This window comes from Rattus norvegicus, chromosome 9 (genome assembly GCF_036323735.1).
Source record: "Rattus norvegicus strain BN/NHsdMcwi chromosome 9, GRCr8, whole genome shotgun sequence".
Classification (NCBI taxonomy): Eukaryota; Metazoa; Chordata; class Mammalia; order Rodentia; family Muridae; genus Rattus; species Rattus norvegicus.
The window spans coordinates 42311999-42338255 of record NC_086027.1 but is presented as its reverse complement, the minus strand read 5'-3'; the positions used below and the strand labels follow the sequence as shown (position 1 = coordinate 42338255).

The window sequence follows — 26257 nt, the reverse complement described above, 5'->3', positions numbered from 1 at the left end:
GTAATGCAGCAAAGAGAGGAAAGAGTAACAAATCACATTAAAAATGTTTGAAAAAACCATCAGGAAAACATTTTATAAGCTTACTTGAAATATACATATATTTATATGTTTATATACATATATACACATATACATATACATATATACATACACACATACATATATGTATATATATATATATATATATATATATGAGTTAGCAGACAAATATGTTGTCTTAAGTGGAGCTATTTCACATGAGGTAATAATGTTCAGCCATGAACTATAAACTACTGATCAAAAAATCCAAGTGGCGAAAATGGAAACATGTTCATTTGAGTTATTGGTCAACAGCGATAGGAGGATGTTCAAGAAATGTAGGCTGTTGCATTTGTCTTTGGTTTCCTCCCAGGACTTGAAGATATGACCTCTTTGCTGAAGGTGCCACACTCTTCAGACATGGAACTCGGAGAAGACAACCCAGAAGTGAGCTATCAGCCTCCTCGCTGTAGAGTACCTGCCATATCTGCAAGTTCTATGCATGCTGCTGAGGGTGAAGCAATCAGTAGTCTTAAATGGCTGTCAAGTGTATGAACCGCAACAATGACCTGCCCAGAGAGCTATCCTAAAGCTACAATAGTGTGTCACTTTTACACTGCGGCTAACCAATGTAAAATCTTTCTAACTGGCCAACTCGATAGAGATAGACTCATGCCTGTTGCTGCAAATTTAACCAACTACTGTTAGCTAGAGTGGACATAAATCCAAGGGGAGACGCTACTAATTCCATTTTCTTAAACCATTCTAATTTTAACTGCATTCTAAATACTTACCTTTATGCCCATATTTCAGGGTAGGCTTCATCTCTCATCAAAGAAGCTTTATTGGGGGAGCAGATGGAAACTGTTACAGAGATCCACAACTGCTCAAAATGCAGAGAACAGATCGTTTTGCCCAATCCCAATTATTATATCCAGACACAACTCCTACACGTAAGGTTTATGCAACATTATGAGTGAGGGGGTAGAAATACTCTAAGAGTGAGAGGACCAGAATGCCTGCCTGAAATAGTGTCTTCTAGACTTGACAGGGAAGCTGTGTCCATGAAATTTCTGCAATATACAGTTGGTTAAAAAAAGTCTGCTGTTGAGGCTTGGTCTCTTGCTATGTATTGTGTATTGTAATGTTAAATACTGATCCCCTAGGTGTGGTTGTCCCAGGGATGAGGAAATCCTCACGCACACCAAGTGATGCTGCATGACCTTGCTCCTTAATTTAAAACTATTGGTTGAATAAAGATGCCTACAGCCTGCAGCTGGGCAGAAGAGAGGTAGGCGGGGCTTCGTTTCCTGGGCTTGGGATCTGAGGCAGAGACCATGAGGGAGAGAAAGAGGAGAGAGAGGAGAGAGGAAGATGGTACAGGATAAGGAACTGTGAGAACTGGCCATGAGTGCAGGTCATTCTGAGTAAGAGCAGCTCAAGTCATATCTCAGGGTTGTTGATAGGGAAGTAGGTAAATAACTTAGAGGGTTGACACCTGCCCAGCTCTAATAAGCTTTTATGGTTTATTAAAATATCACATAAAGGTTTTGTGTCTTTATCTTGGAACTAAATGATCAAAGGTGGGGTGGAAACCCCAAATAATTATTACCACAGCATAATGACAACTACAGTCAATATGCCAAAGAGAATATGAAGGATTTCACTAAGTCCTACCATGAGCTTATTTCAAGTCACAAATAGATATGCTTCCTGTTACTATAATCAGTTTGCACTTTTCTCTCATTTTCTCTAAAACATAATAGTATAGAATGGTCCCTTTGCAATGACTACCTTTCACTTAGCACAACTGTTTTTGGCCTCATCTCTGTTTTAGCATCCCTCGGTGGCCATTCTTCTTTATAACTGAATAGTAGTCCATGTGCATTACTGTTCTGCTCCATGCCCATCTGAACATAATGCGCATATGTTGCTACCCATTGCCGGAATATTCTGTAAGCTTAGTTTCTCTGAGCTGGCAGCACTCCTCAAGCTATCTACATTCTTGATGATTTTCCATTGTTCTACTGATTTATTAAATTTCTTCCTATGATTGCTGACTCAAGAATTTCTCATTCTAGTTCTACTATTTTGCTGAAGGCATGTGAAGACTTGTTATTAGACGACTAAACATTCATGGCTGGCATGTTTTGAACTTTTGATCCCTAGCCACAATTTCTTCTGGGTTTACAGGCCGGCAGAGAGAGTCCAGCTGTGATAATATTATTAATTGATCACATATATTAAAGGATCCCCTTCATTGCTGTTGTATGCAACACTAATTTTTTTCTGATAATATGGCCAGTGTAATTTTCTCTAAACACATTGAAATGTGATTTACATACGATAATCTAATATTTACAATTCTCAACTCATCAGTCACACAACTGCATAATTAGTTTTAAGCATTTCTGTCAATCTCTCACCCGGCTTGTACCCATTAAGTCTCCTCCCTGCATACCTATCATAGTACTCACAATTACACATGGAGCCGAAGCAGCAGTCTAATTTTTATCTCTGTTTATTTGTCTTGCATTGTTATTTCTTAGTGTGAATTATATATATATATATGTATATATATATATATATGTATATACAGCCACCAAAACTAGATAAGATTGATGAAGCTAAGAAGTGCATGCTGACAGGAACAGGATATAGATGTCCACTGAGAGACACAGTCAGAATATAGCAAATACAGAGGCGAATGCCAGCAGCAAACCACTGAACTGAGAACAGGACCCCTGCTGGAGGAATTAGAGAAAGAATTGAAAGAGTTGAAGGGGCTTGCAACCCTATAAGAACAACAATGCCAACCAACCAGAGCTCCCAGGAACTAAACTACTACCCAGAGACTACACATGGACTGACCCATGGCTCCAACTCCATATGTAGCAGAGGATGGCCTTGTTGGGCACCAATGGGAGGAGAAGCCCTTGGTCCTGCTAAAGTTGGACCCCCAGTGTAGGGGAATGTCAGGAGGGCTGTAAGGGGTGTAGATGGGGAGGGTAACATCCTTGTAGAAGAAGGGAAAGGGAATGGGATAGGGGGCTTATGTCTGGGAAACCAGGAAAGGGAATAGCATTTGAAATGTAAATAAAAAATCCAATAAAAAAAGAAGAAAAAATACATTTTTACTCTGATTCCCTGCAAATTGGATGTTCATTTTATAACTGGGGTCATCAAAACATTAAAAAATGGTATTATCACTTGTTTAAAAAATGTTATCATTCTTTGCTGATAATATGATAGTATATACATCAGTGACCCCAAAAACTCTACCAGAAAACTTCTACAGGTTTTAAACAACTTCAGCAAAGTGACTGATTATGAAATTAACTCAAACAACTCAGCAGCCTTCCTCTACTTAAAGGATAAATGGGCTGAGAAAAAAATTAGGGAAACAACACCCTTCAGAATAGCCATAAATAATATAAAATATTTTGGTGTATCTGATTGTCTTCTGTGATGTTTTAATATTATACTCAATATCTAGCAGCTTTATTTCAATTGGCCTTCATGTTTTCCTCCATGGACTGCCAGGGTTTTGTGATATGGTTTACTTTCTTCTGTCTCTTATGCTCTGAAACACTACTATTACTTTTGTCTAAACATCAATTATCATGGGGTGACATGGCCATCCCTTTGTATCTTAGGAGGTTTAGTTCCTCCTGTGTGCTTAGATGCTCAAGTTCCAATAGTAGACAGCATAGCCTTTACTGTATCCTACACTATCAGCTTAAGTAATCTCTGAACTAACTTATTCTCTGTAGTTGGGTATATAGTTTAGGCAATGGCTAAAAAACGACATGTTAAATACAGACAGAACTATCTTTCTACATGCTTTTCCTCTGTAGCTGAGTATAGAAATGTGGACCTCTTGGCTGCTGAGAGCTCTCTATGTAGACTTTGTTCCCAGGGCTGTTCTGTCTGTGTGCAGTTGCATGTTCTTATCTAGCAGACTGTGTTACTCCTGCTTAATGGACTGTTTAAAATGTTTTCTGTAGTTTCAAACTGTGGCTGATGAAATGATTTCCACTTTTTGTATGTCTGAACAAGTGCTTACTTCATTTTCATCTCTGAAAGACATTCCTAAAGTTACAGACCTGCAAGCTGGTACTGATGCCGTTTCTCTCTCTCTCTCTCTCTCTCTCTCTCTCTCTCTCTCTCTCTCTCTCTTTCTTTCTCTCTCTCTCCTCTCTCTCTCTCTCTCTCTCTCTCTCTCTCTCTCGTTTCTTTCAGAACATTAGAAATCACTCCATAACTGTCCACATGTCATTTGTTAGAGAAGTCTTTATAGACATTATCCACTTCCTTGTAGCCCTGCACAAATGCAAATTTATTTCTGACGATGTTGAAGATGCTCTATTTATTGGCAGTTGGACCCATTCAGTTCTGATGGTTTTCTTCATGCATCTGGTGCCGAGAAGCATGGAGCCTCCTGACACTATAGTCTTCAGACTTTTCATAAAAATATTTAGGCATCACCTTTTATAAATGTTTTCCAACTCTCTTTTTCTTCTCTACTTTTTTCTTGAAGTGGTAAGAGAAACTCTCTTGTATTCTGTAAGTTTCCCTTGCTAGGCTTTGTGACAAATAGTTTCCGTCATTTTCTTTTTCAGTATACAGGAAATTAATGTTTCCTTTTACAATGCCTCACCTGTTACTAAGTCAATTCAGCTTACACACTTCAGTTTTTATCTCTGTTCTGGTTATTGCTTTAGTTTTTTATTAGTGCATTTTTTTGTTATTTAAATTTTTCATAATAAATTTGATTATGGTCTTTGCCCTCCCTCGTATCTTCCCAGGTCCTCCATAACTTCAACCTACCCAACTTCATGCTCTTTCCCTCAAAAAACTCCTAACCCCCCACAGAGAAAACAAAAAAGACAACAAAGCCGCCAAACACTAGCGCATACAAACACCAGACACTGAAGCAGAGCACTCACGTATAAGATGCAGTACATTTGGGTGGCCAACCGCTCCAGAGTATGGGCCCTGGAGCAGAGTTGCTGGACCCAGTGTCGCTCCGATGGTGACATTGTCAGACACTCCTCTTGTGTTCTGTTAGTTTGTCTTGCTGTGTTTTTTTAAAAGTACAATTAATGTATCTCAACGCCAACTTGTTGGTTTGAAATGCAACTTATTGCCCTCTTCTCTTTGCTATGCTATTTTCTCCGACTTGAACTTCTGCTGTCACTGTCTCTGTGGACTCCTATGTGCTTCAACCCTGTTGTAGCGGGACGATGTACCTTCCTCAGAGTCATGTGTTACCTCTGGCTCTTAGAATCGATCCATGAGCATCTTGACACTTTACAATTTCTGGCTATTATGAATACAGCAGCTGTGAACATGGTTACTCGCAACACACACACACACACGCACACACACACACACACACACACACACACACACACACACACACACACACCCCTAAGTATGGTGTAGCTGGATCCTTTTTCCAATTTTCCGGAGACCTCCACACTGCTTTGCATAGTGTCTGTACCAGTCTGCAGTCTCACCAGCACGAGGTAAGTGTCCCTCTTTCCCTGCATCTTTGCCCTCACCTCACGTCATTTGTTTTATTGATCTTGGCTATTCCGACTGGAATAGCCAGAAATCTCAAATTCATTATAATGTGTATTTCCCTGATGTGTCTTGACTCTGAACGACTAGATACTGCTCTAACAACTCTTTTGGTGTTTCTGTTTACTGATTAAACACAATGTTAGCTCTGGGTCAGTTTTGATCAGCCAGTTCATCTCTTTATTGTGCATCAGGCTTTGCTTGTGCTTTTGCACATCTGGAATGTTTAGTTGATTTCTGCCACACGGGTTGTAGGTGTGGGTAGCTGAACACAGTTCATTTTCACATTAGGGCTCTAAGATTTTCTTTGTGATTTTGCTTAATTACATGGAGATGTGTTTCTTCCTAGTCCTGCACCTAATATTCCGTGGGTGGGGGACAGTGATAGTTTCTCATTATTTCCTGCTGCTTAGTAAGCCCTCCATGGGTGTGTGGCACAGTGTACTATTAATAGCAAGTGTCCTTTTCCAGTACAACGGTGAGCGGGCATTAATAGCCCTATGTGAACGCTGGCAATGATGTCTGCAATGTTTCCATACCATGTATCCTGAGACTTGGCTATTTAGTCTGTCTCTGTCTCTGTCTCTCTGTATCTGTTTGTCTCTCTGTCTCTCTCTCTATCTTGCACACACACACACACACACACACACACACACACACACACACACACACACACGATACCTTGCAGATTTGTGGAGTTCTCTCTGTGCCTCTTGTTCCTGCCAAATTTTTTTAGGGCCTCCATCTGCATTGGTTTCCCTGGACTCAGCTCTGTACTTTAAGCTCAGGATTCCTCCAGCTACCCATGTTTCTCTTCTCTGTGTGTCATGGTCTGGCTACTCTTGAGGACCACGGGTTAATTAAAAGATTGTTCTCACCCTGTCCCCCTCTCCCAGCGATCATTGTGCTTCAGTGACAGATGGTCAGCCCTGCATGCTGGTCTGCATGGCTTGCATGCTTTGGTTGTTTTCAATAGGTGAAAAGCTATGTGGTGTTCACATTTATCACATTTAGCCAGAAGCATGCGTTACTTTCATTCTGGCTGGAACTGCATCGGGTCTCTCTCCTTCATCAAGGATGAACACTTGAGCTTCTGTGTTCTGTATGTTTTATTATTACTATCATCCATGCACAGCTCCCAGGCTGTTTATACATATTATACCATCAATATTTTGCTAATTTGTGGGAATTATGGAGAAACCAAAGTTTGGAGCTGTTCTATTTTGTCCTGTGACCTTTCTGTACCTTGGCATGTGGATAGGCAAACTTCTTGATACCCTTTCTCTTTGTATCTGTACAAAATGCCGTACACAAGCATTAGTAAGTTTCTTAAATTGAGTTAAAGTTGAACATGAAATGTAGCCTTGGGCCTGGAGAAATGGCTTAGTGGTTAAGAATGCCTGCTTTTTTTTCTGAAGTCTAGAGTTGGTTTGCCAAGCCCTAAGTCATTCAGTTCACAAAACTCTGTAATACTATTACTCGGAGGGCAGATATCTTCCTTTGGCATCTGTAGTTACTTGGATATACGTGGCAAATACACACAGATACACATTAATAAAGAGGAAAATTATTCTTAGAAATTTAGTTGTCTTACCATGACTGTATCTGGCTTAGTAAAATAGGATTTAAAAAATAATCTCATTCACTTCTTTGTTTCTAAGGGAAAAACCCATCCTATCTGTTAGGTAATGTCAGCTTGCGCATACAGCTCTGCCAGGCTGGTGAGTCCTAAGGAGAGCCATGCACACAGCAGTGCTCACCATGGGCACTCCCATGACCTCACTGCTTTAGACACTGGCCTCTTTCCTTGTCCTCCATGTAAATGGGAATTGTTTTTGTACTTCTTAATGCCTCTGCAAAAATGAGGACAACATACCCACTCCCTTGGTATCGTAGGCTTCTAGTTGTATCCATGAAAGTTTCGACATTAATTCTGAACTTTCTCACATTTGGTAATTTAAAACTCATGAAAATATTAAAATTAATGTACTGCTTGTAATTCTTTATTTAAAGTTTTATATATAATGTTAAATATAAATACATACACACATAAAAACGTGCGTGTGTGTGTGTGTGTGTGTGTGTGTGTGTGTGTGTGTGTAAATCAGTGTTTTCACTTGCCTATTAGGTCCTGGTATCCTGAAAGTGAACCAAATCTCCTTCAAAGTATACTCACAGTCAATAAGCCACTAGTTTACAGTAGGTAACTTATACTTTTTTTAATTTATAAAAACATCAAATTATTTTGAAAATACATGGGCTTTTCAATTTCTTCTATTAGCACAACTGAGCCCTGAGCCTCACAGTTCAGGCCCACAGTGCAATGAACAGGTTAGCTAATCCAAATTAGTGGAAACTAGTGGCTAAGAACACCAGTGCTATAGTTCATGCCCTGAAAACTTTATTTTTAAAGATCTGAGCATCTGGTAAGGCTCACAGACAAACCCACATTTCTAGAGAATTCAGCTTGCTTGTACCTGTTTACCCAGCCACAAGTTATTTCGAAAAGTAACATGTACTTAAATTAATTTTTTGTAATATTAAAACCAAGCAATTTTAAGTGTTATTTTTAATTTGTTGATTTAATCATACACAACCATAGTTTTTCAAGTATAGGTGGGAAAATTCAGTGAATGTGCACTTCATTTTCTTAAACAACCATGCTGTTGCCTCATAAAGAGGTTGTTTGCAACCACAGAAATAAAAGAACAAGTCCCAAATTTCTTGATTTCATAAAACCAAGCAGAGTCCCAAGGAAGGATGCCCGCGAAGAAGCTGTATGGTGACCAATGAAACACCAACTGGGTTGTGTCTTAATTTAAGTCCGCCAGTCACCAGGAATGAGTATATTCTATGAAGACACTTCTGCCCTTCTCTTTGACTATCTGACTATTGAAAGAACAGACACAAATGAATTAAGAGTTTCCCCAGGACTCTCCTGTAACAGAAAGAAAGGGCTGAAACCTTGGGGTAGCCGGAGGCGGAGCCTATCTGGCGGAAGTACTTGTCAGATTGCCTTGCAGGCTTGGAGCTGAGGGATGGGGGCTTGGAGAGAGGGCAGGCACGGACTGCTTAGTTATAGATATTTCTCAGCTTCTGTTTAAATTCCATCCTTACCATGAGGCATCTTGAAGGGTCCGGCTACTTCCTTTGTCTTTTAGGTGACGTTTTAATGCCTGATGAGTGCAGAAGCTGATGCAGGTACGATGCGTGTCTGCATGTGTTATACAGAGAGGTATTGCCAGTTGTAGGGCCCGGCCTAGGTAATTAATCAGGACAGTTGAGTCCGAAGGTGGCTGGCACCTCTGACTATTACCCAGTTTAGAACATATTTACACATCTGCTTAGCAGTCTCTAGAAACATCTGTTTGGTTTTATACCGGGGACACAGTATTTACTTAGTTTTTGTTGTAATGAGACTCTGGTCATATCAACTTATAAATCCTAATGGTTCTTTTTAATCCAGATTTTTTTCTTTTGCAAAGCAGCTCATATGTTCTTGCATATTTAGAAAATAGAATCGCATTCCATTTGTGCTGAGGCATTTCACACCATTTGTCTAGAGACTAACACTATAAACGTCAAATGGAGATCGCTTAGCTCAGGTTCATTACGTTTACTGACAGAAACTCCATGAAATATCTACATGTGGACTAAATGAAGCCGTCATTGCTATTTGATGCCGTGGAGATTTATGGAATTCACAACCAAATTAGCATGTACTTGAGTTTTGACTTTAACACTTTCCTGTTTTGTGAAGTGTAGATCGGGATTCATACAAACTACATCTGGATGCCCTGGTCGCATAAAGTTGTACGTAATTTTTCTAAGATTCATTTGTTCTATTAGGCATTATGAACATTTTATATAATATCTTCCGTGGCAGTAGAGTATGGATCGAGGGAGCCACATAGAGAGCAATGTAAATAAAGCTAGTTGGCAGAAGGAAGGTGTAACTTTTCCTTTCTGGGGTTCATGGAGCATGAGGGAGCCTGGGAAATCCAGACTGGAGAGGGCGCTCTAAAGAGCCGCACACTGCCTGCCAGATACTTGTCAGGTTCCTTCCTCAGCTCACTGACCCACTTCTGTTCTTGGGAGAGTTCTTCCTCTCTATTTCAAATTTTCAAGAAGTTTTGAAGAATTTATTTTATTATGTGTGTGTGTGCGTGTGTGTGTGTGGGGGGGTATGTGTATGCATGTGTGTGCACATATAGAGTGTTAGAGCCCCTGGAACTAGAACTACATGTGTTGTGAGCCACTTGATTTGAGTGCTGGAAACTAAATTCCAAACTTTGTAAGTAGTAAGTACTCTTAACCCACAAACCATTTCTATGGTCTTTCTTCTTTCTTTCCTTTCTTTCTCTCTATCCCTTTTCCTCCCTCCTTTCTTCCATCTCTCTCTCTCTCTCTCTCTCTCTCTCTCTCTCTCTCTCTCTCTCTCTCTCAGTATCACTGTATATTATGGGTTGGCCTAAAACTCTATTTAGACAGGCTGGTTTTGAATGCAAGGGAACCCTGCCCCCACCCCCGCCCCCACCCCCGCCCTACACATATCCTCCGTGCTAGAATAAAAGTATGAACTGCCATACCTAGCTTTATTTCTATTTGTCTGGACCCTGGCGTATTTTGTTTGTTTGTTTGTTTGTTTGTTTGTTTGTTTTGCTCTGAAACACAAAAGCCCAGGATGGAGTACTCCCTGAACTTGGATCAGCACCTTGGCACATTCTCCTGACACATCAGATTTCCTCATCCTTTTCTCTTCCACAGTTAACTTAGAAGCTGAGTTTTCGTCTGTCTCCCTGCTAGGGGCTGCTGGGATTCTTAGCTTGTGGGGAGTGTTGCTTTTTCTTTCAGAGTCTAATAGATTTGTATTTGAGTTTCAGGCTGCATTGTTAAATTATTTTAAAGTGATGCTAAGAAGTCTCCAAGGGAACTTCAGTCTCCCTGGAAGTGTTATTATTACCAATGAAATGTAAGTCCAGATATTAAACAACTAGTAGAGAAATTAATAACCATGTGTTTTGTGGTGTAATGTCCTTCTGTTTAGAAATCATGTTTAAAGTTATTTAAAATATAAAAAGTATAATTTCCAATATCTGTGCTTTTTCATTGACTCCTTCACTCATTCTTGAGATGGTTTCTCCAAGTCCTGGGCTCCAGCCATTCTTCTATCTCAGCTTCCTGAGTGGCTGTAACTAGAGTGTGTTCACTTCTGGCTGTTCAGAGATGTTAGTGTCCATTCTAGCCTAAATCCAGAACTTGCTTCATCAACTCTGAGATTCAGCCTTAGGAAAAGAAGACATTTTTATCTTCAACTTTTTGTTACAAAACAGACTTGGCTTTTTGTTGTTGTTGACTTGTATATCCCAAACCAAACAAGGCTGACTCTCAGCCACCGACACTGTGGTGTTATATATAGAAAAGAATAAAGTCAAGGGTACCAGCTCTAAACAATCAGCATGCAAAGTCTTGTCTTGCAGGCAGGAGCAGTGAAGGCGATGTCACAGAGCTGAAGGTTCTGTTTAACCCTTATATGCATGCTTCCATTATCAAAGTCCTCAGCTTTCAAATGCCAGGCCCACGGGAAGAAGGAGGGAGAGGCACATGGAGTAGGGGAAGGCCCTCTCCAGCCATGTCTGCTCCTTCTATATTCCCAGTTACATTCTCCCTGTGATCTACTCTGCCCTGTGTAGCAAACCAGTCTTTCTAATACATAGCAACGTGAGCTCCTTCTTTTCACAATTCTGTCATTGTCTGTGACATCCACCAGAACAAAAGAAAGACTAGAAACCAAGCTGGAATAAAAAATCAAAGGGACCTCTAAGAATAGGGTTGTAAATAAAAGGAACTGAATCTCAAGGCAGCTGGTATTTGTCTTCTGTTCTGCTCTCTAGTGTATCTCCCTGACTCTGCTCACAGAAAGGGCTCTGTTAATTACTGAGATGAGAGCTTGTGCACTGTATGGAAGCCTCGCATATGAGTAAAGCAAAACACAGCAGAGCAAAGCAATCCTATGGTCAATGAGCGGAGGCAGGTTTAGAAGGTGGGAGCATCTAGAAGAGAGAGGATTCTAGTAGAGCGGCAAATGATTCGTCTTGGAACGCTGAAGAAGACTGGGATTCATATGAGAGGGAACTAACAAGAACTGTGGTAGTCCGAGAACTAGCTCAACAGTTTCCACAGAGGAGCTAGTTGAGAGGCTGCTAAGGCCAAGTTTTCTTAATTAACGAAAGGTCTCTGTGTCATCATTGGGATGGTGTGGCTTATAGAAAGTCCAAACAGTTGCAGTTAATATTATAGATTACTTGGATAAACGGCTAACAAATGTTTACACACATTTTGTGATACCGGGCAAGTTTTCTGCCATTGATATATATATAAATAACTCAGTATTAGCTTCTATGTATTAATACCTTGATTTCTAGTATTGTTGTTATTTAGCTTTTACACTGTGGACAGTATATGCAGGTCCTAGAATTTATTGTGAAGAATTCAAAATATCGCTTTCAATGTAGACAGGATGGAAGTCCAAAATTTCCTGCAGAATCCGTACTGACTGGCAGAAAATATGAGTTTCCAACCAAGTTCACACCAAGGCTGGGGCATAGAACAGTGGCGGAGTACTTGTCCAATATTCATGAGGCTCATTGTGACAGAGAAGAGAAACAGAAGCTATAAGCTCCAAAAACAGAAGAAATACGTATGAAATCATAAATTAGACAAAATCATCATCAAGACAGGAAATATTGGGTTAATAGGATTCTCCCTTTTGCAGTTGAAAGTGGACTGAATTTCCATGCTGTGTAATTCAAAGGTGTATGCTGTCTTGCAATTAGAGCCATGTAGCATCAAAATTAAACCAGTGACAGTGTTGCTGTCTCTTAAGTCTGCGAGGAGAAAATTATTTCAGACTCCCATGATAAAAAGAGTTTAAGTCATTTTATGATTGCCCTTTAAAGAGAATGATACCTCATGAATTTTTTCACAACTAGTTAAATAAACACTTCCTAGTGATTCACATTTCTGTATCATATTAGTGTACCTTACTATATTAAAAAAAACAAATAACCAAGCTGAAATCTACATTAAGATTCAAAAATTCAGATTAAGTAAACAGTCATTAAATGTAATAACCTTCAAAAAGTCATTTATTAGTTATCAACAGAAAACTGAAAATGAGTGAACTTAGTATTTTAAGTTTTGACTAAGCCACCAGAGAATTTAGAAGGAATATGCATGCTTTTGAGCTCAAACCAAGCACCGTGTTCTTGGGTAATTTAAGGATTGATTATATTGCTGAAACCCTTGAACTTTTCACTTCAACATCTTTTGTCTGTTTTACTGATAATGAGGAGACATGATCATGTACATAACACGTTTTTAAAAAAACACTTTGAAAGTTTCATACATTTTAATTTAGTCTGATAGCAAACAACACTTTCTTGTTAATCAAATATAAAACTTATAAAATGAGTGTTTATTCATTTTTATCTTCCAGATGCATAAACTATTGATATATATAATCAAATTCTCTCTACCCGTGTGTGTGTGTGTGTGTATGTATATATATGTATATATATATACATATATATATATATATACTATATAATGTGTAGTGTTGGTGTGCATAGGTCATGGTACTTGTAGGTGTTAGATGACAACTTTGGAAGACTTGGTTTGAATTCCATCATGTTACATCACTCTCTTCCTGTCCCCAGTGGTTTACTTTGGGAAGAAAGTCTAAACAAAAGAGGACAAAAAAGGATGAAGCAAAATTCTTCAAATAAACATGAACACAGAGTGTGCCAGTTGGCCCTGGGAAACCCTTGGGAATAGCACTTGTTTTCACCTGGGGGAGAATACAGCTGAATTTAAAAGGGAGGAACCAGTGGAAGTCTCATGACAGATGCATATATGGTGAAAATTGCCTAGGATGCCTGTGTTATCTGGTGATGGGGACTTCAAAGGAATTGTATGCCTCTGCCTTCTTCATTTAGGAGCAGTCATAACAACAGTACATGATTCAGGTCCTACTCTACCTAGTGGCCAATAGAAACAACCCATAAATGTAAGATAATTATAAGCATTTACTTTTATGTCAGTTTAAAAGTGTTCTCGTGGAGTTTGTCTCTGAAGTAAGAGCAGCTACCAAAATATATGCATAGCAGCTGCAAGAAACATAGGATTTATTTGAGTCCAGAGACTAAGCAGTGTGTTTATCTAAGTCACATGGGCTGGGGAAACTACCTGCTGTACTTACTTGTGTAAGACTTTGCGGGCTGGGGATTTAGCTCAGTGGTAGAGCGCTTACCTAGGAAGCGCAAGGCCCTGGGTTCGGTCCCCAGCTCCGAAAAAAAGAACCAAAAAAAAAAAAAAAAAGACTGCACACTTTTGACGTCATACCCTCACTATTACCCAACTAAATGCGTTCTTCTCTAAAGTGTAAGATAGAACAAACAAACAAACAAACAAACAAGCAACTCAACAACCCAGAGAGACAAGAATCTCCCTAAGACCCTACTTACATTTACTCAAATCACAGCACATTCTAGGATTTAACCGTCGTCAAAAACATAGTGCATAGCAAATGTGAAAATGAATGGGCAAAGCCAATAAAATGACAAGCTCCAAAGACAGACCCTTGGATGCGACAGCCTGACCAGCAATTGCTATAAGTGTCCCGAAGTCATACGTTATCTCTCAAATCCTTCACGTTAGAACTGTGTAATCTGACCACATACTCATGCCTATTCATCTCCATCGATTCCTTCTTTCCCTCTACCATCAATGCTGCTGGGGCATGTCATGCCATATCAATGGGAATTAGACTGTATCTTTACTATCAACGCTCAGTGAGTTTAAAGGCTAAGATATTATACAAGATGGCTTAAATACTTGTAAAGAACAAATTCATTTGCCTTGACTTCAACCCCTTTTCAACTTGGCTCTTGCTTCTGGGACTATATTTCCACAACAACCTGCTACTTATTTCCTGGCTGATCACCATTGTGTCAAGCTCGTCTCCATAGTGACATCTCCTTTCCTGCTAACCAGCTCAGTGGTATACACTCAAGCGTGTAAATACTTTGAGAATCGAAAGTAGGTACTTTGCTTACTTGGCATCTGGGGATATTGGCAAGCATTTGAGTTATCCCTTCATCCTGCTGTCCCCCGGAGACTAAAATATATTAATTCATATAACACATTTTAATATATAATGCAGTATCTATCTTATGGAATTTTAATGAAATTAAAAAGTCTTCAACACATATTTATTTAGACTTTCTTTTTTCTACTATTAACTACTTATGTCGGAATATTTCTAACCCAGAAGTCTTTCGCCAGGCAAGATACATATATTGGTACAACAAACACAGCTATGTCTTATAGCATTTTCCTGCAAGATGTATTATTTCATCTTAGATGGAAATTTGCTAAGACCCAGGGTATTTTAAAGTGAGGTAAAACATTCTATCCTCCAGTGGGATTTACTAAAGCATAGGAAGTAAATGATTGATTTAATAGCTTCAGGAAGTCCCTGAAACTGAAAGATTTTTGTAGACCTTCCCTCCCCAAGCATGTGTATGTATGTGTGAGATATATATATATATATATATATATATATATATATATATATATATATATATATATATATATATATATCTTCTGAGGGAAACTCTCCGACCCATCTGCTGTCTGGAAAAGCCTCAGACCATCTGAGCTTCCTGATGTCCAATCTGTTGAGCTGTCCATATGTTATACAGGTTGCTCCAGGTTTCCATCTTTTATAAGTTGTCACCTACATTGGGGTGGGCTTCCAGTGATGCCAGTGTCATTTAGTCATTTATGTTTCTGGAAACAGTCCCTAACTCATATACTTGTAAGAAATCCCAAAATACTCATTAATTCACCAACTGGGAAAGTAATTTATGGTAAATTTCCTACCTGGAGTTACAAGACATTTGTTCATATCTCCCAGGAATAATGTCTCACAATAGCTGTGATGGATGTTAACAGCTTGGGTTTACAATTGGACTGAAGTGACATTGCAAAGAAAGGAATCTGCGTTTTGTACTGTAAACCAGGATAGAATCTTATGGCTAGGGAAGATATAGGCCCTAGTGGAGATATTATTCCTATTGTTTTTTCCACCCTATTAAATAACTTCTAAACATTCCTATTTATTCTACAGATTACTGCTTTTGTAGGTTATCTTCAGGACTTACAACTGGGCAAAGTATTCAGAATAAATGACTCCTGCTCTGACAGAGTGGCTCAAGTATTAGCCAGCAATGAAAGAAAATCAATGATTATTGAAGTTTTTAAAGCTCAAGGAACATTATAGGATAAGGATCATAAAAGATATAAAAGGTAGAAGAAGGAATGGAATGTTCATGCATGAATAGCCATTGCCATCTTGAGCTCAGAGCAGCTGAGATTACCTACAGCCGTGGTTCTCAACCTTCCTAACACTGTGACCCTTTAATATAGTCCCTCATTTAAATTACTGTGCTTAAGTGATCTATAAAACAAAAATGCCTCTCACCTGTAAGTTCAACTTGCCCAAAGACAGAAGAAGGGGGAGGAGGAGGGGGTATGGAAGAGGGAAGAAAGGGGATAACATTTGAAGTGTAAATACATAAAATATCCAAGAAAAATAAATTTTTAAAAAAGATAAGCCACCTTGTATTTTTTCTTCTGTGACCAAGCTTGCTTGCCCCAACTGCACAGGGCGCGCTCTTGCTGACAGGCAGGAAGACATCCCAATGTATCTTTGTCTCTGACTGAGATAAAAGTGGGAAGTACTCAGACTATGGGTTTTGCCTTTTATAAGCCTCTGATTAATTCTGCTATATCATGCTATGGGAATCCTCGATACAAACCTGGCTGGTGTACATGGCCCTGGCCAGTATTTAATAAAGGTTTCTTCAAATCAGACTCAATAATTGTGGTGATGGTCTAATTCTTGCCTGGTGGTATCGACATAAGCACACCCATGAGTGTTGTTAACCGCTGTTGTCCATATAAGATGCAAGCTGCTTGCATCACGGACTACTCTGTGGTGGTCATTTCTGTTTGACAAGTTACGTTTCATCAGAACTGTCTTCATGCCTGGAAAGCATCCACCTCATTTATGAGGCATAAATGGTCTTTCTCAATTTCCTTTACGACAGAAGGTTATGAACTTCTAAACTGATATAACCCAAGTTGTATAACCCACTGGCCTGTACTTGAAAATCAGTGACCCCGCCAAAAGAATGTTTAATCATATTTAATTATTAAGTCCTAACGTCTCTTTCAGTCTGCTTCTACACAACAAAAGTAGTTTGAGTTCTAAGATATGTATGTAAACTATCCTTATAGTAATTCTTGACTCCATGTTAGACAGAATTATTTTCCAATATATGAATAACAGAAACCAAAAATACAAATATTTATATTCATATTACTAACTGCATCTACCACCATATTTAAAGGATTTGGATATTTTTTGTTAAAGAAAATTGTTATACAATATACTGTAAATGATATTTATCAATAGAATTAAAATTTTAGATTATTTCAAAGAAAAAAATGTATTTTCCAGTCCAATTTGGTAGGAGTCATTTATTTCGTTATGTAGAACATTGCAAAAGTCTACACTTCTGTTTAATTACAGGTTATTCTTTAAAGCATCATTGGGGCCACAAACTGTACTCTTTATTTAAAGCATAAACATCACTGATAACTTTAAACAGTGAAGTTTTGTCTTGTAGTAAATCGATAAATTTTACAACCTTCAAATTCAGTATAATAATTTTTTGTATAAATTTGCTTGAGAAGATCCTTAGGTATAGATATGCACTTCCACAATTGTTATTAAATTTATTCATCAAAGTAAAAGAAAATAACAAATGAAATGAAATTAGTATTTTCCAGTTAGAATTTCTCAGTCATTCTGCTTTCTCCATTAAAGTCTGGAGGGCGATTGCTGCAACCGAAGTTCTGGATACAGATGGACGCTTGCCTACGCTTTTCTCACACTGACAGCTTTGACAGGAAAGGAAGGTAAATGAATGATGGCGGGGAAGAGTCTGCATGACCTTGAGTTCTTAAAATATGTGCCAAATCAAAAATATTATATCAGGCAATGTTAGGAAGAGGATACTTTTTTCTAAATAATAATAATAATAATAATAATAATAATAATAATAATAATGAATTTTAAAAAATTGAAATAAAAGGATATCATTTCTCTTCATAATCTTTCCTTCCCTCCCTCCTCCTTCTCCCAAGCTCTGCCTCTTCCTCCTGTCCTTCCCCTCACCCCTATAGTTATACATATTCACAACAGACTACTTCTTGTGAACAGCATTCCTAAGTTGCCCCTTACTCTTTGTCTAGGGTTGGGACCCGCCCCCATGACTCCCCCCCTCCTACATTAGCATATCTATTGGTATTGTCCTTGGTCCCATCTTATTGAAGTACTAGTATTGAGGCAAGCAATGAAGAAGATGCCCTGTGGGCAGATTTCCTAACCCTCTATGTCTTCCAGATTTTTCTTCCCCATTTCCTGCTGTAATCCCTGAACCTTACCTGCAAAGATAAAATGTAGATTTATCCCTGGTGCTGGGTAAACCCCTATCAGCTGTTTCCTGTACTTTAAATGTAACTCTACTAGGGAACAAAGAAGCCGGAGTCCTAGTTTTGTTTAGGGTTGGAGTTTTACAGCTGAAAATCCAGTTTGTCATTGGCAAGGAAATCAGTCTGCCTGGTATTGACTGTGCTGACTGACTTATAGCACCTTGACTTGCTGGTAAGTTACCTTCTAGGCAGTAAGGCATCTATCCATAGACTCAGTTTCCATAGCAGTGGAGTTGTTGTTCAAGTAAGGCAGTGGCTGGTTTAGCTCTTGTCTTATCAGATGTGTCTGCTATTAGGTAGGGTGGCTGAGAGTAAGATATATCTTTGTATCGTGTATGTATGTATGTATGTATGTATGTATGTATGTATCTATCTATCTATCTATCTATCTATCTATCTATCTATCTATCTATCTATCTAATCTATCTATCATCTATGTTATTATATCTGTAGTCCCAAGGGAATTAATTTTATGATGGTTCAACCTTAACTATTTGAATAAATATGACTTTCAACAAACCAATCTCAAATGAATTAAAATAGGCTTTCTCTTCAGAGAATATGTACTGATTAGGACAATGGCAAAGTTCATGCTCAGATTATTAGCTACTAGTGTAGAGAAAATGCAAAAAGTCCTCTCTCATGGGAAAATATAGGTTCATACTATTCATATATGTATCTAGTTTTATATATGTTTGGACAAATCCAGGTTGGCCCACTTGTCTCTGGGTGTCTTGGATTAGATAGCTTTTCAGGCCACAGTCTGTTGGCCTTGAGAGAGACAGAGGAGGAAGAATGCAGGAGTTAAGATAGTCTTCACTTTATTTACACTAGATTGTATTGGATAGAACAAGTCACATGACCAGATCTATTGCTAAAGACTAAGGAAGTCTTAGTCTTAGAACTATGGCAAACATATGCATGAGGAATTTGACGTCAAGGGCATGAAAGAGCACAATTGCTTCAACTACTAAAGTTCAGAAAAGAGAAAAATTGCATTGGCTATGAATAATTTATTTATAAGAATTAGGTCTTCAGCCTTCATTTTTTTTTCTTTATGGCTGAATAATTATTACATTTCCTCTTGACGTAAGTATACCTTACATAAAGTTGTAACAGAAGGGTCAGGAGTACAAAGGTAATGATAATATATTTCTACAGTTAGAGGGAGGAGGATTTTATTTCAGTGTAAGAGATAAGCTAATCAAAACATTAATAATGTTTCTAGTTATTAATAATGACTTTAATAATGAGATTACAGTCATTATCGAGAGACATGAAACAAAATATTTGCAAGAGAAGGTCTTGCAAAAACAGCTGTTCAAGACTTATTCAGTAAGTGGAAGGTCATGGAAGAATTTTAGTAAAATAAATGAATATTCTCATTTTTATCTTAGCAATGCTATTCTGGTTGTATATTCAGTTGAACTCATTACCGTAGCTATAAAGGCAAATGAAATCAGACCGGCCACTGGATAATCTTAGAGCTCTGTGGAAGCACATGCTGAATTCCATTATTAATGCAAATGCAGTGATGTTCAGTTATATGTACACTAAGCTTTTATAGACTATTTGGAAGAGGCTGAAATGTATTTATTAAAGAGAATGGAATGTTTGGTCTTCATCTTAATAAAATCATATTTATTCCCTGAGCATCTTCATGGCTGCTTCTTCTAGGATGCCTCTTCTTTCCTTAACCAGGTACACCTCCTCCATTACGGCCAGCACATGCAGTTTCAGGCAGTGCACACCCTCTGTGTCAGTCTCCACAGAAGGCTGAGCCCTTCTCTGAGGTCTGTGATTTGCATGGGGCATCTACTTACTAAAAGACAGTACACAAATCCCTGGTATCAAATTTCATGTAGTGTATTCTAAAAGTCTTATTTTCTCAGGTTTTATAAAAATAAATTTGAATTATGAAAGTAAATAAATTTTTATTTTGAAATGGAATCATATAACTGGGGAGATTATCCATTTTTTTTAGTATACTGTTTTCACTAAAGATACTTTATATGTATTTAGTCATTAAAATGACTTTGTTATTTAACATACAACAATAAAATGAGCAGATGGGTGAGAGATACCATAAAATACATTTGCCTGGACTTTGCTGTTAGTCACAGTATAAATAACTGGACTACTATGTTTTAGGGAAAAAAATGTCATCTTTTTATCAATAGATTTTGAGAGTAAACTACACTTACTTGACACTAGTACTTTAAAATATAAAATATGAATCACTGAAGCAATTAAATCACAACTCCCAAAGTTCATTAAAGCATTAGAAAAACCAAACTAAGGATGTCTCAATTAAGGATGTTTCTTTTTATTCAATTAAAAAACAAGCTCTGTGAAACAATAACCCTGAAATTAAATCCAGTAATAAATGCAGGCTTCTGAGCCAGGAATAATTTTTGAAAATAGCTATTCATATTAGAATGACATTAATATTTGGATGCAGAGTTATATTAAGTTTAAGTTATACATTATTTAATTTCAAGACAAGCATATCCTTAAAGAGTTTTAGCATTTCAATAATCTTAAGATTGTGTTCTGATCTATATCTTCCTTTCAGAATATGAAATGTGTTATTATTCTCATCATCACAGTGATTGGATAGGTTCGAAATTACATCTACCCTCTGTGTAAGTGCATGCTGCTGTGGGCGCGCTGTATGTCTGGGTCAATGCCATGGGTGTGGAGATTGGAGAACAGTCTGTGGGAGTCCTACCCATCATGTGTGCATCAGAGATTGAGCTCAGGTTTCCAGGCTTGATGATAAATGTCTGGACCTGCGGAATCACCTCACCAGCTCTGCATGAGAACTTTAAACTCTCTATTCCCATTTAATGATCTTCATCAAGAACTGCATCTGTCATTCAACCAACGCACAGACACATTCACTTCCACCACTTAGAACTAGTAAGTAAGTACGATCCTACAGAAAAACAGCACAGGCGAGGAACTCTAAAATACATGGGGAATTTTGTCTCCACAATATCATTTTTATCATATTACATCTTGGCATCCTAAATATATATTATTAAAAATATGATGTGTGGTAATGGTTTAAATGAGAAGGGATATGGCCAGTAGAAATAAATAAATAGGAACAGTGTTGTTGAAATGCGACCCATGTAATTTCTGGAGAGAATGAGTTTGAAGAGTAGGAAATTGACATGTTGGGAACTGATCTGGCAGGATTTCTGTCAAGTTGACGTAAGCGACAGTCACCTGAGAGAAAGGAGTCTCAGTTGAGAAAGTACTTCCATGAGATGTGGCTGTAGACCATTTTCTCACTTAGTGCTGGCACCATTATGAGTGAAGCCACCCCTAGGCGAGTGGCTCTGGGTTCTGTAAGAAATCAGGCTGAGCCAGTCAGGAAGAAAAAGCCAGTCAGGAGCTTCTCTCCATGGTCCCTGCACCAGTTCTTGCCTCCAGGTTCCAACCCTGTCTGAGTTCCAGTCCTGACTCATCTCAGTGATGAACGACGGTGTGGAAGTGCAAACTTAATCCTCTACTCCCTCGGTTGCCTTTGGTCATAGTGTTTCATAACAGCAATAGAAACGTTAACTATGAACTGGAAAAGGTAAAAAAGAGCAAAAATTTTAAAAGTGTGAGGTGGGGCTGGGGATTTAGCTCAGTGGTAGAGCACTTGCCTAGCAAGCACAAGGCCCTGGGTTCAGTCCTCAGCTCCGAAGGAGGGGTGGTAAAAAAAGTGTGAACATGCACATTTATAAAAGAAAACTCCTGCCTCTTACCTCATCAAGAGGATTATGCATAATGTGAGAAAGGAATATTCCCATTCTTTAGGGAAATAGAAATTTGCATATAACTTTAGAATGTACAAATCTTAGAGGCGATCATTATAATTTTTAGGACTTTATCTCACAAATACACTAAGTTGAAAATAAAATTGGGTCTTTTAATTGGGTCTGAAAAAAGAAAAATATGAGTCTGTGTCATTGATATCAAGAACACTCAAAGACAAACTATATTAACTGTCTGTAAGCTTATATATTTTATTTTTATTTACCTATATATTGTCATATTTTACTTACTATGTATTTAATTATTATATAGTATTACATTTCTTTGTCTATATGTATTTTTATTTATATAAATATTTGTATAACAAATTTTAATTTATTATACTTATATATTATATAATTCATACTTATATATTATATAGTTTATGCACATATAAAATTTTATTTATTTATATTTATATAAATATTTATATATTTTTATATTTTATTCATTTATACTTTATATTTTATAAATTTAAACGATATTCTATCACTAATGAAGAATTTGAATCATTTATTTTATGTTTCATGTGTATTTAAAATAAGCAACCTGTAAAATGACAGCAATGAAAATCTATTGCTTTCCTTCCTCACCTCTAGTCATCATATAAAAAGTATCATTTATTTTTTTACTATGTAATAGTTATAACATGGGATAAATTTGCTTTTTACAAAGTGGTAAAGTACTATATTATTTTTCTGTCCCATGGTTTTGTTAATTAAATTATTAGGTAGACACAGCAACTAATGCTACTTTGCTACTAACTAGATCCTAGGCTAAAAATTTATCAAGACAACATGCATATTGTTCACCATACATGGATACACACACACATACACACACACACACACACACACACACACACACACACACACACACACACACACAGAGGTCAGTTCTGCATGGCTGTAGAAGGAAGGTGTTACCACCCCTGAAGCAGGGACAGCATAGTGTGGGCCTAAATGAGTGTTGACTGTTGCATAAGGCTTCTTTGTATAATAATGTACATATTTTACTTCACGCTTCTCCTTCAGGAAATGTTTTCCCTGCCAAGGTTAATGACTCCATGATAATTAGGAGCAGCATGATTCTGGGAAGTGAGAATGTGTCTAATGTTCCTCAGCAAAATGTTAATGCTCTGACCTTCAGGACATCCCTTAAGACTGTGGGAAGGAAGTTCAAGAATATATAATTTCTCAACTATGCAAAATATAAGGATGCAATATGAATTGTATGAGGGCTTTCACAGACCTAGAAAGCCAGAGATGCTGCATTAATGAGTGGTTAGGGGGAAAGGAATAGTTAAAAAACAAGGCTCATGGTTCAAGTAATAAAGAAGCAGCAGGAGATGAGAGGGTAGTGGTCTCAGGTTGGGATCCCACCCAGTTAAGATTATTGTTTGTGTTTACAAAGGTGGCAGATCTCTGAGTTCATTTGCTGTGTTATATATATATATATATATATATATATATATATGTTTGATGTCTTTTTGTAAGCATAACGGGGATAAGGTCATAAAATGCTTACTTGTGGAATAATCAAAAGGGAATCTGTGGTAAATGACTGTATTGATATGTAACAAATAGACTGGGGTTTGGTCTGACAGAGCTAGAACTGCTTGGAGAGCTAATTTTTCTAGCAGCTTTTTCTGGCTTTGGTCAGAAAACCAAAAAGTTTCTAAGATACCTAACACAACTCTTTTTGAATTTTCTCTAGCAGGAAACCCAAGAGTTATTCAGAGAGCTATTACAGCTCTTTCAGAATTTTTCTAGTAGGTTTTTCTGACTTTGGCCAGAAAATCCAAGAGCAATTAGAATTCTTTTGGAATTTTTTTAGCAGTTTTTCTCACTTTGGTCAGAAGACCCATGAGCTATAGCTAGAGAGCTGTCTAGAGAGCTATCTCAAGCAGACCACAGAACTGTCAGCTTGTGCCCATCATTGACTTCAAGTCAATTCTTTTGCTGCTCCCAAACATCCCTTGCTCAAGAACCCCAACCAAGCTGAGGCTGGTTCTTGGCAACAGATTTCTGATCTCATATAATGAGTTCACTTTATGACAAGAAGAGGTGTTTATACAGTAGCTTTTCAATAGCATTCATTTACTTAGTTCTTATATGTGAAAGACAGCATGAAGAAAGAGGCCCCTAGGGTAAGGAAGATGAAGAGTTTAAAAAACAAGAACCTGATATTCTTAATTAAGTTATGTATTGAAAACGGTCCTATTGCTTCAACATATTGGATCCTCTATGCCCTCTGTGAAACAGTTTTTTTTTTTTCATGATTCATGGTCATATTATATATATTTTTTCTTTAACAATAATTTTAAGTTAGAATCTTATAGAATCATTGATAAATATTATCAAATATTTTTAGGAAATAAAAGCACACATAATCCTATAAAGAACTTGCTAGAAAGGAGACTGAACAATTGTTAGGTAGGTTTCACAAGTAAGGAATTTGGAGCGGAGAGAATTTACATCATAATAACTGAATTGTTATAAACCCCAGTTGAGGTCCTGAACTGGAATAGTAACTGAGGGGGTAGTCTTTCAAATAGACAGTTTTCTGGGTTCAAGTCTTAAATCTAGAAGCAAGTATCAGGGTTTGAATATTGTTTTTGACCCTCAGTATGGCTTAGCAAACACACGTACATGTAGACAGACAGACATTCATACACAATGACAGACATAGTCATATTCACAAACATGTACGACTGTATGCATGCACATATAAATGCATATATATATGTATTAGGAATGCATTATCTGTTGCAGAATTATTTAACATTTAGTAGGTTATTGTAATATGATTTCCTGCCATAATGCAAAACTAGTATTTAGAAGAGATTTTATTATTTCTTTTTATATCAATTTATTTTAATATAGTTGCTCTGAATCTTATGCTTAAAGTTATGTGTCTGGCAGGATCTTAAATAAGAGATTTTACATAATCTTAATTGTGCCTCAATCCAGTTTGCTTTTGTATAATGTGCAGCTGGACAAGATGGTCGCATTCAGAGTGCTTCTGCCGTGGAAGGAAGTGAGGTTGAAAATACACAAGGGTTTATTTTACCCAGTTAGTTTTCTTTGATACGTAGTTTGTTTTCAACACTTGACTGTTACAAATACTGCTGTAACGAGCATCTGTGCACATGAATCTTTGACCTCATCTATCTCGCTGCACATTTCTAGAAATAAATTTAATTGCCAAAAGATGTCCATCTCTATCTAGTATGAAATTAGTTATGATTTTCACCATAATTACAGCTTTTAATCTTCTTGCAATTCTGAATAATCACACATGACAGACACTATTCCAGACTTTATATAATTTGCAGTCTTAAGACTTCTAGTTTTTCATTACAGAGGAAAACCATGGACTCACTCTCCTTAGGGTAGACTGAAGCCCATGCAGCAGATCCGACAGTGACGGTTGCCTTCAATAGAGCTCTAGAGACCAGGCCTGCTAATAGTCAGTGCTAGCCTAAGGAAGGGCCAGTTCACCTTAACTCCCTGCTGAGCTATGAGCTACTAATAGATATTGGGACAAGGGGCAGACATTATCTTCAGTTTTGGGTCAACTGATGAACTCACCATGTGGCAAAGGACAGATCCAAACCCTTGGTGACACTGTCATAGATAAGCTCAGAAAATAGATCATAAAACAAAACCAAAAGACATGAATGTGGGAAAGGTACTCATGGTGGGAGCCTGATAAAGATGGGGGAGAGTTGAGAGCAAGCAATGGAAACATTAATCAGGATGCATTACACATGTATTTATGAAATTCTCAAAGAAGAGATCAAATAAAAAGATAAGCATACAATGCAGTTCGTTACTCAGTGTAGGCCTCTCAGCTTCAAAAGAAAAGGCAAAAAAAAAATCATCACCATATCACCATCATTTATGGGTGCATAATTTAACAATCGTTTAGAGACAACCTGGATCCAATGATCAGATGTGTTGTCACATGGTCTAGATTTATTGCAGTGAATTCTAAGAGGCCAAGGAAGATCTAGTTAGTATTGCCCCAGTGTGCAGGCTGGTTATGTGTGTCAACTTGATAGAAACTAGTCATCAGAGAGGAAGGACTCTCGGTTGAGGAAATGCCTCCATGAGATCCAGCTGTAAGGCATGTTCTCAATTAGTGATCAATGAGGTAGGGCTTAGCCAATTGTGGGTGGTGCCATCCCTTGGCTGGTAGTCCTGGGTTCTCTAAG

General features: G+C 37.8%; 1 protein-coding gene and 1 non-coding gene across 8 annotated transcripts in view; one reads left to right on the top strand and one right to left on the bottom strand.

Moving 5' to 3' along the window:
- The window catches only part of Khdrbs2 (KH RNA binding domain containing, signal transduction associated 2), a 506659-nt gene that overhangs the window by 111432 nt on the left and 368970 nt on the right, over positions 1 to 26257 (bottom strand). The window lies entirely within an intron of this gene.
- LOC120094876 (U7 small nuclear RNA) lies at positions 23780 to 23843 on the top strand. Its single transcript, XR_005489571.1, has one exon. It is a non-coding gene; the product is annotated as a U7 small nuclear RNA (small nuclear RNA).